Here is an 18,351-nt window from a genome sequence, read left to right as displayed (position 1 = left end):
CAGAAATTAGATTTTAGAATGTTTGCAAGAGCCCTGAGTCCAGAAAGTGGCTTTTATGAGTTTTGTTATGGATCTGTCACTGGCCCTCCAAGTGACATTAGTCAGTATTTTAGTCTCTCTGGTGCCTGTTTCCTCAGTTAGCCAGGGACAATACTCTTTGCTCTCCCTTTTACAGATGCATGGCATCTGTCATAATCCTAAGAGCTGTCATTTATTGAGTTACTACTACACATCAGGCACTGGGATGAGCACTCCAGCTGCATTATTTCTAACCCTAAATGTCATCCTGGAGGTGGGTGCTATTCAATTCACAGACGGAGACACTGAACCTCAAAGAGGTTTAGTGATTTTGAAAAAGCCTCACCAACCCGTGGGAGGGCCGGGATTCTACCAGATGCCTCTCACTCCATTATGCCAGTTTGTTTTTGTTGATTAAGCAGAGTTGACATCTAAGGAACACTCTAGGTAGGCATATATTCTGGAAAAAGAAAAGAAGAGAAGACATCTTAGGAACTGCATTGACGGAGTGTAAACCTAGGTGAAAGACAAGAAAGGGCCTCAATCGACTAGAGACTAGAAACGAAGCTCAGCGTAAGTCTCAGGCTCCACTGAGGACTATGCATACAACACAGAGGGAAAGAGTATCTGGGATCCTTGGAGTATCCCCTGGAAATCACAGGAGACTCTCAGTTTTCATGCTGTATGAATCCTGGAAAATAAACCGAGTCCTACACACATGCAGCCCACAGGACAAAAATGCTTGTGCATTCCCTACCACGTGATCTTTGATGTAACCTGAAAAATAAGCCTCTAATGTTTGCAAATTAGAAACATTAGGAAAATGCAGTTTCACAAGTTGATGATTGTTGATGGGTACATGGGAGTTCACTGTATCAGTCTCTATATTTTTCCAGGCTTAACATTTTCCATAATTAATGTTTTAAAAGGAAGAAAGGGGAAGTGAGAAAGGAAAAGAGAAGTGGCCGCCTGCCTGGGACTGCCGCCTGGAAACAAAGAAGAAACTCTGATACAATCAATGAATTACGAGGGTGTGTCTTTCCCCTGGAGACCAGCAGTTGTAGGATTTCTAGAGCAGAAAACTCAGGGGAAAAAGAGAAAGATCCTCCTGTTAAAATCTTAGAGTGTTCGTACAAAAAAGGAAGGGTTTCCGAATGACCAAGAAAGCTAGTGTCTTGGAGGACACACCACAGTGACCCAGCACAGAGGAGCCAAGGGGGATCATGAACGAAGGTCGGGCTTATAACAGAGAGCTGTTTCCAATGGACGTACCTGCATCTGCAAACAAGAAAAGGAGCTACTGACCAATATCCATCACGGACACAGAAGGTTAGCAAATGGGATCCAACAATTCTTAAAAGGACAGTACATCATGACCAAGAGCGGTTTTGTCCCGGGAATGCAGCATAGGTTTAATGCTCGAAAATCAGTGTAAGTGATAATGTTACCAAACTTGAAAGGAAAACTATGTGATCATCTCAATAAATGCAGAAAAAGCAATGGAAAAAATATCCAACACCTTTTCATGATAAAAAACACTCAACAAACTAGGAATAAAAGGGAACTTCCTCAACCTGATAAAGGGCATCTATGAAAAACCTGCAGCTAACATCATACTTGACTGTCAGAGACTGAGTACCCCACACTGCGACCAGGAGCAACACAGGCATGTTCACGTGCTACTTCTGTTAACATCGGGTGAGAGGCCCTAGGCACGCAAGACAAAGAGATGCAAGGCATCCCGATGGGAGAGGAAGTTGTCTGTATTCACAGACAATATGAAGATCTATGCAGAAAATGCAATGGAACCCACTAAAAAGCTGCTAGAGTAAGTGAGAACACTGGGTGAATATAAAAAATCAATTGCATTTCTGTATATTAGCAACACAAAACCAGAAATTAAATTTTTTAAAAACAATGATATATACAATTTTAAAAATAAAACAATAGGAATAAATCTGATGAAAGATATAAAAAACAGATACACTCTAAACCTCAAAATATTGCTGAAAGAAATTAAAGAAGACAAAAAAGGGGGAAGACATACATGTTCTCGGGTCAGAAAACTCTCCATGGCTAAAAAGTCCATTGTCCTCCCCAAACTTCTGTAGACTCAGATCAATGCCGGTGAAAATCCCGGCGGAGTTTTCTGTAGGAATTAATAAGCTGATTTTTAAATTTACATGAGAACACAAAGAACCTAGAATACCTAAAACAACTCTGAAAAAGAACAAAGTTGGAGAACTCACACCCAACTTCAAGATTTATTTAAAGGCTACAGGAATCAAAACAGTGTGGTCAGGTGTAAATAAGGCAAATAGATAAACGCAACCGAACAGAGAACCCAGGAATATATCCATCCATACATAGACAACTAATTTTTAACAAAGGTGCAAGGCAAGCCAATTGTCTTTTGAACAAATAGGACTAGAACAAGTGGCCATCCCGAGGGTGGCACCGTCCTCTGGGGCAGAGGGACCAACAACCGAGCGTGGTGCTGAGGTTTCCATTTCCTGAAGAGCCGTGTGAAAGGGCCCCCCCTGCATGTGCAGGCCTCGCCCTTCGGGACCCGGATACAAGTGCAGGCAGGACCTCCCCTCCCCGGGGCCAAACCCAGCACGTCTTCCTGGGAGGCCACCCAGCCACCCAGTGTTCCTGGGACACTGGTGGTGAGTGGGTGAACGGGCGCAGTCAAGCAAGAGGAGTGTTTGCTGTTCCTGAGCACGTACGTGGAGAGTGGTTGTGCTCAACAAATTCATGAAAGTAAGTATGTTATCCTGAGGGGGAGTCACAGGGGTGCAGGGGGGAGGCCTGCTCAGGAGTGGATCCGACAGTGAGAGGGGCACAGAGGAGGCAGTCAGAAGGTGGCCGCTGGCGTGGGACCGGGCTCTCCTGCCAGCCGACCGGGGCCACATCCACCCTCAGCCCTGCTCTCTGGTGTTAGAACCTGGGGGGCATGGGCCCTGCGCCCTGAGTGGCCTCATCCTGCCTTGTGAAACCTGTGAGGCATCAGAAACTTGAACGAGTGGTTGGGTCTCCCCCTGGAGCCCCTCCATTGAGCGTGCCCTTGGGAAGGGGGCAGCCTGCCCCCCACAGGAGGGCAGCCGCCTTCATGACCAGGACCACCAAGGGAGCTGGGAATTTTTCTGGCTTCCTTGACACATTCCCCAGAACCAGCTTCCACGCAGCTTCTGGCTCCTCCACCACGGCCACCACCGTCAACTGCCAGTGAACAAGATCAAAGGGAGACCAACGTACTCCACTCCCTCTAAACACACAGAAGCCCCAGAGGTCCCTGCGCACAAACCCAGAAAGGGGTCGGAGCCCTGCCGAGGGGTAGCTTGGGCTCCGGGCCTCCTGCCCGAGTCAGGTACTTCAGCTATAGTTACAAAAGTAATACATCATTTTTGTTTATAACAGATTCCAGAGAGAGCTAAGGAATAAAGTAAAATAAGTTCCTTCTTCCCCACATCCAGCTGCACTCCCTAAGCATCCCAGCATACAGTTTCTAATATAGCGCCATAGAAATGTCCTACCCGTGTGTTCTGTTGAATGCATTTGCAAGAACTTTACTTATACTTATTTTACTTATTTATTTATAATACTTATTTACTTGCAAGAATATTTACTTATAAATAGTTAACTTACTAATAATAACTAATGTACAGAGCACATCTTACTTACATTGAAATTAGAAGTGGGAAAACTAAAGCAACTAATAATGATCCAAGCGGACGCTTAATCCTCCCAGCGTGCAGCTTTGGATATGACCACCAGGTGGCAGAGTTACCAATAGTATTCCCCAAATTACAACTGGAAAGTTACAGGAAGGGAAAAGTACCCGGCTGGAAATGGGATGGCGAGATGCCTCCCTAAACAGGCTTGTTTGGACCTCTGGCCCAATATTTTGTCTACTTAGAGTGGAGGGGAGGCAAGAAGGGGAGCTAGAGAGAAAAATACTATCTTCAGACGATAGATTCCCATTCAGTTGGGTCCCCTCTGATCTGCAGAGCAGCTCTGTTGAGTGCTGCTAGAGTTCACATGGGAAATTGTAAAAATGGCTGGGTGGCCAGGCCTCCCGTAGCTGCGAGGCTCCTTCTGGAAGCCAGCCACCTCTCCTGCCCGCAGTCGCAGACCAGACGGAGGGGTGAGCCCAAGAGGAGGACACGCGCAAGAGGGTCCGGCCGTGGCCATCCTTGTTTATAAAAGGAGGAGCTCTTCTAATTAACCTTTAACTTAAGAGTCTTGGAGTCACTTCCCGTTGTAGTTCCTCGCACACACTTCCCCTCCCAGGCTGGGCCTGACTGCTGCCGAGAGCTGCTGACCTAGAAAACATTCGCCCTCCACGCTCGGGAGCAGGGGGCGGGGCAGGCTGTGGTCCAGGGGCGGTCACACGGCTCTCCCCCGGGGCCGCACGCACAGGCGGCCTTGCTGGCACCACGCGCGGGTCTCTCCTGAGGCTGACACACCGCCTGGGACTCCAGAAGACGCCCATGGCAAGCCTTGTCCTAAGTCTACTTGGATCACCAACGTAGGTCCAGGCAGAAAAGGGTGTTGAAGCAGTTACAACACAACCTTGTGCAAGGAGAGGACAATGACCTTGGCTCCAGAGTGAGCAAACCTCTTCCCTGGGAGGGCACAGCAGAAGAGTGTCAGAAAGGAAGGAGGACCCTTGCTGCAAGTCCCAGTTGGCATTTGTTGAGGCCAGCGACTTTTTTTTTTTTTAATCCTCACCCAAGGGCATTTTTTCATTGCTTTTAGAGAGACAGGAAGGGGGAGAGAGAAACATCAATGAGAGAAGGAAGCATCGATTGGCTGCCTCCTGTCCGCCTGGACCTGGGGATCAAATCCATGACCCAGGTATGTGCCCTGACTGGGAAATGAACCCACAAACTTTTGGCTATGGAATCACCGTCCAATCAGCTGAGCCACCTGGTCAGGGCTGGGCCAGTGATCTTCAACCGCTGTGCTGTGTTGGCACACTGGTGTGCTGTGAGAATTTTTAAAACATGCAATACCTGACTGTTTAGTCAGGGGCAATGACCTCTTTTCCCTTTGATTGTCAAATAAACAAATGACAACAGCCAACACAAAAATAGCCATCCGGTGTGAATGAATCCAAATTATACCTATTTTTTTTATCAGCAAAAAGTATATATTTTTGGTGTGCCACAGAATTTTAGTAATTAATTCTATGTGCCATGAGATGAGAAAGGTTGAAAATTGCTGGCCTAGACTGTTCTTGAGACCACATCCCATTTCTGGCCACGGGTCCAGTAACGGGTTCCAGACCCACCACATCCTGGGGCTTTTCATTGCTGGAACGTGACCATACATAACGATGCTGAGCCTGCGGAAGGCCCTGGGAGGCGGTGTAAGGAAAGGGGGGGAGGTAGGAAACGAGTTCCATATTTCATGCGCAGTGTTACTGATATTTCATACTAGTTGAGCCTTGCGGTTTCCATGAATTCTTACAGGCAGATTAAGGTGACCTTTTTATGTGATTTGAATGGCCTCATCTGCTAAATTGGTACATCCTACATAGGCCATGTGAAGCAACAGTAATTATTTAAGTCACTGTACACCTTGTGTGCTATATACCTAATGTAAAATGACACACCTGTGGTGCCATACACATAACAAAAATGCCAGTTACTATTAAAACATAGGTAATGTTCATATTCCAATATGACCATGTATTATATTTGATGTTTCAAACAATATACAAGCCAAATGCTCCATTTAAAAATAAAGAGGAATAAAACAATATTTACATGGGGACCTACATTAATTTACCATGACGGCTATAATAACTGTTGCCTTGATGTGGCCAGCATGGGCATGGCAACTGAGATTTTTTGTCCCCATTATCCTATTACATATGATATAAGAGGTATGGAACACAAAGAAACTCTCGTAATGCTGACCACACGCTACCCCTAATTGTTTCCAAGGGAATGCTGGCCCTGAGGAGGGTCGGGCTGAGCCCGGGGGAGAAGCCGCCGAGCTCCACCCTTCCCTGCTGTGGTTTAGCCATCTCAGGGAGGCCAGGTTAATGATGGGTCTCCCTCCAGGGCACTGAAGTCACTGTTGGGTGACTCTCTAAAATCCTGGACTTACTAGGTTCCAAAGAAGTCAGAGAGCTTCCCAAACCCCTGAAAAGTCTTGCTGTCTACCACAAGTTCCAGTTCACTGGACCACTCAGGTGACAACCGTTTCCCAAGTCCAAAACACAGTTCACAGGTCAAGCTGTATCTTGAGGTCCCCTGGCTTCTAGGTCCTCCAGAGAAGGAACAACCAATGAGGTCGCAGGGACTAGAAGGAAGAGGACTCAGCCCTCCCTCAACTACGCCCCCTACACTCCAAATCTAATACCTACTTGCCACCTGCCCTCTCATGCTTTAATCACTCTTTGGGTAGGTGAGTCAGAGAGGAGGTGGGTGGTTATGTTTGGTTTTGCCATGTGTCTGGTATCCTAATGATGGTGACTCCTCCCTCTACTTAACCCTTCTTCTAGAGACTCTACCTTCAAAGCCCTCCTTCCTCAGCAGTCCCCGAGGTTGTTGCCCTTCCAAAAAGCCAGTAAGGAAATCACTGATGGGGACTCACAAACATAAAAGACTTCCTGAATCAGATGGGAGTCTGTGCACAGAGTAAGGCCATGCTGAAACCCAGAGGTCACCGACCACAATTACCCCTCCCATAGAGGCAGCTTCCTCGCCCGTAGCCAAGCAGCTTCTGAAGCAGTGACAAATCCCTGTACCTGTCGAAACTCCGGAGAAAACATTCCTCACCAGGTCTCCAGCCCGGGCTTCAGCGACAGGCACCAGGAAGATAAACAGACTAAAATAAACCAATAGAAAGGAGAGGACCGGTTCTCCTAATCTCTAGATGATGCCTGACACTTGAATTATGTTCAACACGATATCGCCGAATTACTGTTTAACCTTTACAGAGCCTCTGGCTTCACCAAAGAAGTATTAGTTGGCAGAGTTGAAATATTAGCAATGTTAGTTGGGTAGCTAGAAGCAGAGACCAGGAAAAAACACACAAATAGAAATGAGCCTATAAGTAGTACTATTCACAATATTGGGTAGATAAGCGTGGCATCTTTTACTCAAGGAGCCACGAATGTGGTATATTTGGGGTGTTGCTTATTTGCAACTTATTTCCTAGAATAATAGTGCATTTCCTTTAGGCAGTTTCACTGTGAGTTCAGCAAATGGCCGAGGAACCTCAGCTCTGCTCTGCTGTGGTGACAACAACCGGATCGCAATAAATCGGCTCCAGATAATCCTGCCGAACGTCAATACGAAGACTTCTTAATGCACAATCTTTGGGACAACCCGACTCAGTATCTAAGCAAACGGATTTCACTTTCAATAGCCCTATAGGGGGCAAAGGGAGAGAAGGGTCCCCTATCCCCTTTGGTCTACTTTTCTTCTCAGCTCCACGCTCTGACAATCTATAACACAACCTCACCATGAAAAGATGTATCCTAAATTCTTCTGATTACGGTATCAGAGTTTACAACAAGAGCTGCAACTTCCAATGCCTTTCGGCTACCAAATAGATTTGGTACCTAGTATCTTGAGCTGTATTTTTTTTTTTTTGGCCCTGAAACACTTGCTTTTTAGCTTTCTTTACTCTTAATTCTACTATTAGGAATATAATAGCACAAGTTTGAGCATAAATGGCAAGCTGACTGTCAACCTCAATGTTTGGGAGGCAATAGGGAATAGTGGAGACTGTGGTGAACTGGAGAGCACATAACCTGTATAAAAAGTAGAAGCTACTTTGAGTGCCAACAGTTAATCTCAGAGAAGTGTGGACTCAAGTCTTTCTGCAGAAACCAGAGATCCAGATTCTTTTGTATAATTTCCAACTATATATGAACTATTTATTAGCTTTAAAAAAAAAGGTCATCAGGTCGCCACTTCGCTCCCTCCCTTCAATGGCTAATGGTGGTATGACTAGGCATAGGAGAACTAACCTAGAAGTCCGGAGGCCAAGACTATTAGACCCAGTTCCAACACCAACCCACTCTGTCACTGGGCCTCAGTTACCCTGTCTGAGAAGTTTGGACATCCAAAATTCCTTTTAATCCTTAATTATTATATTGCATAGTTAAATAAGTTTTTTATATGATCAATTCCCACAAGCATAACCAGAAACAATAAAAGGAAAAAGAACAAAAAGTACATCGTTGTGACATAGCAGGGTTTATTATGTTGTCTAGACATGGCTTTGGTGTGGCCAAGCCAGTTGGTTGATACGACCTCAAGAACAGAATACGACCTCAAGGCCAGAGCTCCTGTGTAATAGCCACCCACCCACTGGAGAAAATAAAAATCGTGTATCTCCCGTATATCTAGACTGTGGTAGGAACCACCTCTCTAGGAAACAGAATGCTCTTGGGTGTTTTGAACCCAAACCTAAGGATTCAAGGGAACATTTGGAGTTAGAATACAAAGCTGGCCAACAGGCTGCCCTGAGCCATGACTCTTGCTTTGCGAGTTCAGGCTCGGCCTCCCTGCAATGAGACCTGCAGTTGCCACATCGTGGCCTTCTGCGTGAGCCAACTGTACTCAGAACGGCTCTCGTTACATAACCCGGCCGTGGCCCATGTGAGTACACGAGCACACGGCTCGCCCTGAGCAAAGGCACACGCAGCGTTTCAGATGTAGCACACTTTCCCCCGGGGGGCCCAGGAAGGGCATAAAAAATATTAAGTGGGAAAATAACGAAAGATGAGTAAATGAAAGGCTTTTTCCCACTGTAAAGGTTAAAAATAGGCACATTTCAGGGCAAGTAAAAGTATTCACATTCTTGTGGTTATAACTGTGTGGCTTGGGCAAACCGAAGGCATGAAGAACAGAAAGCCAAGTGAGCTATAACTGGGCAGCTTCCTCACGCAGCCCGTCCTGACACAGAGAGCTTGGCTCCAAGTGAAGTGGGGAGGGGTATTCGGCACCTACATTCCTAAGTGCTTTTGTGCATCAGTTGTGAACAACAGGGCCTTTTTATTTTGCCATTGGCAGCTGCCAGTAAGTATCCAGTATGTTTTAAAGAATGAATTACCTTTGACTCCAAAACCAGCTATGATCTGTCTCTTTGGTTCTGTCTCTCTTAGAGGCATTTTCTTCACTGTGCCCTGGCTTTAGGTAACCCATGTTTGTTCTAAATCAGCTGGTTCTTACCCTAAGGCTTTTGTAATCTCTTCCTTCTTTTGTATTTATTGACTTACTGATTTTAGAGAGAGACAGAGGAAGGGAGGGGGGAGAGAGAGGGAGAAACCCTGATTTGTTGTTCCACTTACTTACGCATTCATTGGTTGATTCTTGTATGTGCCCTGGCCAGGAATCAAGCCGGCAACCATTGTCCCGTACTGGGACAATGCTCTAACCAAGTAAGCTACCCGGCCAGGGTCTGTAACCTCGTCCTTCTGCCTGGAACACTCTTTGTTCTGATCTTCACCAGGGTAGCTCATCCCAATCTCAGGCCCTCACTGCGGCCCTCTCTAGCCATCTAACAAAAGTTACCCATGCATCCTTTGTCACCAGACCCGACTTCAGTTTTTTGGCCTAGCATTCACACTGCCTAATAGCATTCCTGTTTCTTTCTTTCTTTACTGCCTGTCTTCTCTCACTAGTATATAAGCTCAGTGGAGATAAGAATTTTGTATCTTGTTTGCTGCATATTTCCAGCAAATAACAGTGCCTTGAATATGGCAAATATTCACATTAGTTGAAAGAATGAATGGACAGTTGGATGAATGGAAGGACCCATTCAGCAAATGCTGTGAAGTGCCCATGGGGCCCTCGGAAAACCATAAGGAATGAGAACCTCCTTCAAGGACTCCACAGTCTACCAAGGAAGACAAACATTTCAATGGCACAATATGGTAGGAGAAAGGCTTCAGAGAAGTAAGTACACCAAGCCCTCTGCCCATGATGAGTTTGGGGATGTTCTCTAAGGACAGGTAAGAGCTGGCCAAGAGGGCAAACGTAAGAATTGGGGTGGCAGGGAAGGCACGTTGTTGAGAAGCATCACAATAAACACGCCAAGTTCGAGAGCGGACCATGGGTCCAGGAGCCACAGGTGAAGGAGTTAGGGAGTTGAGGACTCAAAAGAGGCATGGGCCAGCTCTTAAGGAACCTTGCGGACCAGCCTCTGGACATTAGATTTTAGTCCCCTAAGCGATGGGAGCTATTGACATCATTTTAAGTAGGAAAGTGACATGATGACTTCATGTTTGATAAACATAATTTTGACATCAGCCAAGGCAACTAACTAGAGAAAATAACAAACCACTCAGAAGGCTGTTGTCCAATCCAAGTGAACAACACGTTGAGGATCCCAACTATTAGTGGTAATGGAGAAAGAAAAGACAGGTTTGATAGCTAATAAAAAGGGTAGAATCTATAAAGCCTAGTGACACAAAAATGTGGGAGGCGAGAGAAAGGATAGGGTTAAAGACAATCCCAGCTTGTGGTTTGTGTTATCAGAACTGATGGTTCTTCTGTTTTAGGCCTGCGAAGCCCTAAATCCATTTTGTCTGAGTCTGCTTGCTTCCATGAGCTCGTGGACACTTGCCCAAGTGGCTGTCTACCATCCTAGCACTAATGTTGGTTTATCTGCTTAGTAAGTACATTTGTGTAGAAGTCCCTCTGATATGCGTGCATCAAATCTACAATGTGGGGAGACTTCTCTGTTCATAAAGATACGGGTGTTATTATTTCAATGCACAGCCATTTTTGGAGGCATACACTGATCCATCGCCACAGAAGCATGACTATTGGTCTAAATATAGATGTGCCTGTCACCTCAGAAAAAGAACAGACCAGAAGTCATGATTCCACTTACTCCAAGGAAATTTTAAGGTGTTAAAACTGAAAAACAAATTGATGTAACAGTTCCTCAGTCTGTAAATCTGATCGAAAGATCAAATTCTGGTCACCTTCCCTATGCGTCTCTTCTCTTGACCTTAACTGCTCATTCAGACCCCAGCCCCCTCTAAAGCAGCTTCCACTCCGACCCCGAGATATTTCTCAAGGTGTATCTCATAGGTGCTCAAAAACAAGTGCATAGCTCGTCCTCTGGCCAGACGCCCCGCAGGGTTCCCCAGTTTCTTTCTTTGTCTCCTACTCTAGCCCCCATCTTCTGCTACCACTTAAGAGGCTATAGAATGATAAAGCATGGGCTCTGGTGCCAGCCAGCTTGGGTTTGAATCCCGGATGTGCCATCTGTAAGCTGTGTGACCTGGAGCAAGTTATGCAGCCTCTCTGTGCCTTAGTTTCTGCCCCTGTTAAACAAGGATATTATCTAACCTACCTCGTACAGTAGCTGTGATGATTAAGTAAGCTAATATTTATCAAGAACTTAGAATAGTGCCCAGCACACAGCAAGCACCCCATAAATGTACGCTCTGATTCCTCCTACTGCTGCCCCTGGGACACTGGGAAAGCGTCTGCAGTCCAAAGGGAGAGTGTAAATCTGATCCTTTGACAGAATGAAGGGCCAGCTGTAGTGTTAAGTTACGTGTAAGTGGGAAGCAAGTATAAACTGTAAAAACATGCTAAATTCAAGACTAAAGGATAACTTGAATATGAACTTTTAATTTCTTTGATGATGAAGTACCTGTCACATCTTAACCTTAGGACAGAGAGAAGAAAATAAAATTTTAAAACATAATACCATTCATGTTAGCATCAAAAACTCCCAATACATATAATCTACAAAGGATGTGCAAGACCTACCCAGAAAAATCAACAAACATTACCAAGAAAAGTGAAAGAAGGCCTAAATAAATGGAGAAATACACCACATTCCTAGACACAAAGATTCACTATTATAAAGCTACTTGTTCTCCCCCAGATCTACAGACTGTATTCAATCCCAGTCAAAATCTCAGCACTTTTTTGTGGAAATTGACAAGATGATTCTATTTTTTTCTATAAAATGCAAAGGGACAAGAATAGTCAAGATGATTTTGAAGAAGAAAAACAGAGTTGAAAGACTTACACTACCAGATGGCAAAACTTATAAAACTACAGCAACTAAGCCAGTATGGTATTAGCACAAACTTTTGCCAACTGAAGCATAAAGGAACACAAGTGGAAGAAAGCATTTAGAAATAGATTCACACATGTCTAGTCCTCTAATGTCTGATAATGATACCACTGCAGGTCTTTTCAAAGTGGTGCTGGGTTATCTGGACAGCCACATGGCAAAAAACGACCCTTAGCCCCTCTCTCACAGCTGTCACCAAAAAACCCTAAATTCTAGAAGGAGTGTAGATATCATTTGGAAAGGCAAAACCTTGAAAATTCCAGAGACTGACTAAGGAGAATATCTTCATGCCCTTGAGGACAGGCAATGACTTATAAAGTAGGCCACAAAAAGCACAAACCATAAAGGGAACAATTGATGAAGTGGATTTCATTAAGAACTTCTGCTCATCAAGACACCATTAAGAGAGTGAAAGCAAACCACACAGTGGGAGAAGAAATTTGCAGTGGATCTATCCAACACAGGACTCATATCCAGAATGTATGATGAAGTCCACAAATCAATAGGAAAAAGGAAACATGATTTCAAAAGGGGGAGGAGCAAAAGACTTGAAAAGGCACTTCATTAAAAAGAATATCCAAATGGCTCCCAAAATATATTTGAAAAGGGCTTGACATCGTTAGTCATCAGAGAAATGCAAATTAAAACTACAGTAAGGGCCCTGGCTGGGGAGGCTCAGTGGACTGAGTGCCAGCCTTTGAAGCAAGGGGTCACTGGTTCAATTCCCAGTCAGGGCACATGCATGGGTTGTGGGCCAGATCCCCAGTAGGGGAGGTATGAGAAGCAACCACACATTGATGTTTCTCTCCCTTTCTTTCTCCCTCCCTTCCTCTCTCTAAAAATAAACAAATACAACCTTTTTTTTTTTTAAATCCTACAATAAGGTACTACTGGGGTCCAGGTAATATTCTAGTTCATGACATGGGAGGCAGTTTCACAGGAAAAAATCCACTGCTTCATACACTTAAGGATGTGTGCACTCCTCTCTATATAATATACTTTAATAAATTGTTTCCTAAAAAAGAGAGACTTTAGAAATACATCAACCACATGTAATGTGTGGACCTTGTTTGGATCTTGCTGTACACAAGCTAGCTGTTAAAAAACATTGTGAGACACTTGGAGGAATTTGAACACTAACTGCATATTTGATGATAATTAAGAGATTATTAGATTTTTAGGTAGCACAGTGATACTATGGCAATATTTTCAAAAAGAGGTCTTAATCTTGCCCTGACTGGTGTGGTTCAGTGGGTTGGGCATTGTCCCGCCAACTGAAAGTTTGCTGGTTCAATCCCTCGGGCACATTGATGTTTCTCTCCCTCTCTTTCTCACTTCCTTTCCCTCTCTCTAAAAATAAATAAATATTTTTTTAAAAAGACATTTTATCTTTTAGAGCTACATACTGATGTGTAAATAGATATTATAAGTAATATCTTGAATTTGCTTGAAAATAAGCAGAAGCAGAAGGATGGCTAAAACAAGACTAGATGAGCTGACGGCTGCTGTAGCTGGGTGATGGGCGCCTGGGAGAACGGGCATTCTCCTCTCTACCCTCTGGGTGTGTTTAAAAAGTTGCATAATAAAACCTTTTTAAAACCATAGCAAATCCCAGTTGTATGTTTTTTTTGGCAGGGGGGCAATTTACGATCCCTCTCTTCTTCCCCCACAACCTAACCAAACAATATTATGCCGTGATGACGGAAACCATAAACATTGAACCCTTAGGCTAAAGGGACCTCAAGAAGTCATCGTGGCTTTTTCTCCCCTATCAAGCGGAGGATCTGAGGCAGAGGAGAACCACAGCACACGTGCACACTGCCCAGCACAGGAGACAAAGTGTGCCTCTTCGGAGAGCCATTAAAAGAGAAACATTTCCTAGGGACCTGGATGAGGCAGGGTACCATTTACCCATAGTCTTTGGGGTACATGCCAATGTGAGGTATCTACACAGCTTGGGTGCCCTCCCTAAAAGAGTAGACTCATAACAGATGCTCCTGTGGACTCCCTGAACTGCCCGTTTCTTGCCTTATCCCTGTCTAGCATCGTCACAGTTACCTGTGGCTCTCCTGGCCAGCTGACCCGACTGCAGCTCCTACTGGAATCTTCAAGTATGAATTCCTAAATAAATCAAGCCTGCCTCTTTCTTATTCCAGGGTCCTGCACTAGTGCAGGCTTACACCGTCTAGAAACTCTCATGAGACAGATACAAGGGGTTGTAAAAATAACCTGGCTGGGGCCTCCTGACTTAACATGTCACCCAAGAAGCCCTCTAGGTCTGGAGCTTTCCTAGCTCACAGGGAAAGAAAAGTCGGTCATTCCTTCTGGCCCTCGCTCACCATTTCAAGATGTAACCTGTAATCTCCAGGCCACATCTCGCTTACTGTGCTATCCCTTTTAGGCAAAATGCTGCATTTCAGCAAGGACTCCGTGGAGAAATGAACTGTATCTTTGATAAGGAGTTTTTGGGCACTCCTTGGGGTAGCTTTTAGAGGAAGAAAAGCCGTTTACTATCCCTTATGGGCTCACTTATCTGTTCCTACTTAGGCTGATGAAACGATGAGGGCCTCAAAGGTGAGGCCCCAGGTGTCATATACACAAAAAGGGCAAAGTTCAAAAATTAATTTATAGGGCTTGCTTCTCTTCCTTCTTTGACCCCTAGCAATTGAAGCAATAGGTACTTCTCAGACTAATACTAGCCATCTCTGAAAAGCAGTATAGTGTAGGGGTGAGCACATGGCCCTCCCACGTGCGAGCTATGGGACCTCAAGTTTTCTGTGCTTCAGTTTATTACCTGTAAAAAGGGGGTCATAACAGCATGTACCTCAGCAGGTTGATCAGAAAGTAAAATAGTCCTGTATACGTAAAGTACTTAAAGCAATGCCTGGTTGGCGTTAGCTCGTCGTGTTATTTCATTATTACCAAAGACCTGCCTGTGCTGTCGTCACTGGAAAGAAAGGATAAGAATGGAAGGGGTGGACGCTTGGAAACAAGATGAAAAGTGTTGAAACTCTGTGGCCAAAGCTTAGGAACACATCTATTTCTATCTATGTCCACTGTGTTTGTCAATGATTTAGAAATAGAGACCAAGATATCCTGAGATATGGATCAGAGGTAGAGCAGGACACTAGACATCCTTCTACTGCAGAAACACACACAGAAAGGCCGCTTGTGTGTGACGATGGAAACCCCACGGGCATTAAAGGAAACAGCAAGTCTCTGTCAGCCCTGCTAGCCAAACGCAGCTCCACAAGCCACAGAAAAAAGCCAAGAGCCGCTGTTTCGTTCTTTCACTGTTAATAACTGGCACTCATAAAATTTCGGCTCTTATAATGTTTTATATTTGCCTAGACGTTTTGTATTATTTAGTAAAGAGCACAATTTTAGAATAAAAATAATTAACTGAAGAAGTCCAGAGAGCCCTTTCAACAGCCTTTTTAAACTTTATGAATAATTACCTACCACACTCTTTCAAATTTTTAGTTTTTAGAGGTCTAGCCATGAGGCCATTTCTTCTATATGAGCTGTGCATACATATTTAGAAAACTTACTGTCTCATAATAATTAGAACATGTTTGTTGTTAACAATCAGCGTTGCGTCTTACCCTCCTTAGTGATGGCTACCACAATGCCGGGAGAGCGCACAGCGTGGATGAGCCCGAGAACGAGGGAGACCGCCCAAAGGGCCTGTTGTCTGCTCTGCCGGGACCCTGGGGGCTATTAATTATTTATCGACTTTTCAAAGTTAATAAATAGGAATGTCTTTTGCCCTTTATTCCCAGATGAATTTAACTAAATGAGAGGTGGGGGTGTGTGTCTGCAGAGTTAGCCATCTGAGAACATGGGAGGTGCAGGTAATGGAAAGGAGACTTTTAAAAAATCAGATGTATTTAATGCCTATTAAATATGCACATCACTGCTTTATCTGGCATGTTTTTCTTATGATTAAATTCTTATGAATATTTTGATGGTTTTAGAGTGTACTTTTAAAAATATGAGTGCTTTAAAAATATAACATTTATTAATACAAAAGAAAGCAAAATTCAAATAACAAGTCGTCACACACACACACACACACACACCCCTTATATATAGTTAGGAAATGTGAACACTGAAGAAGAAGATCAAATGTAAAAAATAAGAACCTCCCTCCTCACCACCCCAGTCCTTCCAGCCAAAGGTTAATCACTGTTTATGCTTTTCTTTCCTATAAGGAAAAAAATGTATGCACATATATTCATTTATTTAACAAAATGAATCACATTATACACATGTTCTGTTACATGCTTTTTTACTTAATAACACGACTTGATACTATTTCCGTATCAGCACATGTGACTACCACATTCTGTTTGCTCTTACAATTCTTCAGTTCATCTTTGCACACACAGCTTAGTGTTAACATGTGTTTGGGTTTTGTTTTCTCAGTGTGACCTACCACGAAAGTTGGTGCAGCAAGTACAAGCTACTCCAAGCAGTCCTATCTCAGCTGCGTGGGGAGGGAAGAACAATCTAGTTACCTTGGTTTATTTGAGCTCCTTCAGAAAATTTCCTGAGAGCCTGTGAGTTCCACCACATGGGTCTCAGGAACAGCTTGAGGGGACTCCTGAGAAAAGGACCTTTTTCAGGTGAGTGAGGTGACTCTTTCTACCTGTTCACTTCCGGGTGTAAAGGCTCCTGTGACCACGCAAGAGTCCTGTCTCTGCACTCAGATCCACCTGGTGGCCGCCCGCACCCCACTTGCGGAGTGTACCGAATGTTCGTGGCATGAATGGAATGCTTGTAGAAGGGGGGACAGACCCAAGTGCTGGAGAGCCGGGCGTGGAACAGTAGGCAAAATGGCCAGATGACCATGCCCTGCACTCTCTTAGGCAGCTTTGGGAGCTCCCTGCTTATGGAAGAGCAATATTCACAGGTGTCGGCCTAGAGGTGCACAGGAACTCAGGTGTCGGAGTGGGGTCAAAAAGTGACTGCGGAGTTCACAGCTCAGAAATAGCAATAATAATAAAACCATCTCCTATCTTTGCTCTCAGTGGCTTCAAATCCTTCTGGAAATGAGGGAGGGTTTAAATTATATTTCAAAACCTTTCAGTGTAGTATTTTTCCAAATATTTGTTATTTCAGTTGACTCACACATCAATTCTATGAGGCAAGTAGGCCAGTGTCACTCACTGTCTCCACTTCAAAGATGAAATGACTGTGGAGCTGCAAAGTTAAATGACCTGCCGAAGGCCAATCGGCTGTGTTCTAGCTCCGAGAACTGGGCTCTTTCCTGCATTCTCCCCAGCCCACCCAAGTCCAACGCGTCCAGCACGCCCGGTTCAGAACTCCAAACAAAGCAAAGCTAAGGATGAAGCGAGAGAAGTAAATATAAATATATCCCTTCCCACGGATGCCTGAAATCCTGAAACCTACCTCTTCCTGACAGAACTTTAATAAATTGAATAAAATCAATGTTGTTAAGTACCAGGTTGAGATACCAAACTTAAACCTTGGCAGAAGAATAACAGTCTCTATTAGTTTTACAGAGGCATCTGTGAAAATTTGGTTTTATATTTTATTATAAACACCATACTATCTCAGCTTTTTAAAAAATTTAGTGGCTCTTAATTTTTATAGTTAAGACACTGCTTTGCACAGTACTAGTGATTTGTTATTTATATGCCTAACACCTATTTCTTGAGTTTCAGTCAGTCAGGAATGTCCTAGGTGAGTGTTTTTCAAACTTTGTTGAAAATGACCTAAATATACATTCCATCTCTTTTTTCTCAAAGACAACCTCAACCTTTCCCCCTAAATCCATCTCAGGCTTTTCCAGGAAGAGGGTGGAAAGGGGAAGGTAAATCAAGGGGACTAAGGCCTCGAATAGGCTCCCCTCTGATGACCTGACGAAGAGGTCTTAGCAAGTTTAAAAAAAAAAGAAAGAAAGAAAGAAAGAAAAGGAAAAAAGACATCACAAGCAGCCTTCAGAACTGGAGGCCTGCGCAGACCATACTCACGAGGAGGGACGGGAGGCTGGCAGTCAGGCAGGGCTCCCCTGAGGAGGTCCCAAGCGAGCGGGGCCTGGAAAGGCCGACTGCAATCAGAAGGGTGGAGAGAGAGCGCAGGCTGCGATCAGAGTGCATGTGGACTTCATAAATTCAGACACCTAGCAAGATCAGTCTGGATCGCACAAAACACAGAAGAGCTGGGCTCCCCACAGGGAGCCTAGACAGCCATTCTGTCCAGTTTCTCTTTCCTTCTATCCTTGTATTGTCCTTA

The 18,351-nt window shown here is 44.4% G+C and overlaps 1 long non-coding RNA gene across 3 annotated transcripts in view; it reads right to left on the bottom strand.

Moving 5' to 3' along the window:
- LOC129073001 (uncharacterized) overlaps positions 1–18,351 on the bottom strand; it is a 71,601-nt gene that overhangs the window by 51,500 nt on the left and 1,750 nt on the right. For all 3 annotated transcript variants that reach the window (XR_008529402.1, XR_008529403.1, XR_008529401.1), the window contains exon 2: positions 18,090–18,166. This is a non-coding gene — a long non-coding RNA (uncharacterized LOC129073001). The remainder of the gene's footprint in view (positions 1–18,089; positions 18,167–18,351) is intronic.

Source organism: Pteronotus mesoamericanus, unplaced genomic scaffold, assembly GCF_021234165.1.
Source record: "Pteronotus mesoamericanus isolate MK-2021 breed Mesoamerican mustached bat unplaced genomic scaffold, CSHL_Meso_final contig_347, whole genome shotgun sequence".
NCBI classification, from domain to species: Eukaryota; Metazoa; Chordata; class Mammalia; order Chiroptera; family Mormoopidae; genus Pteronotus; species Pteronotus mesoamericanus.
This window is presented reverse-complemented; position numbering and strand designations above follow the sequence as displayed.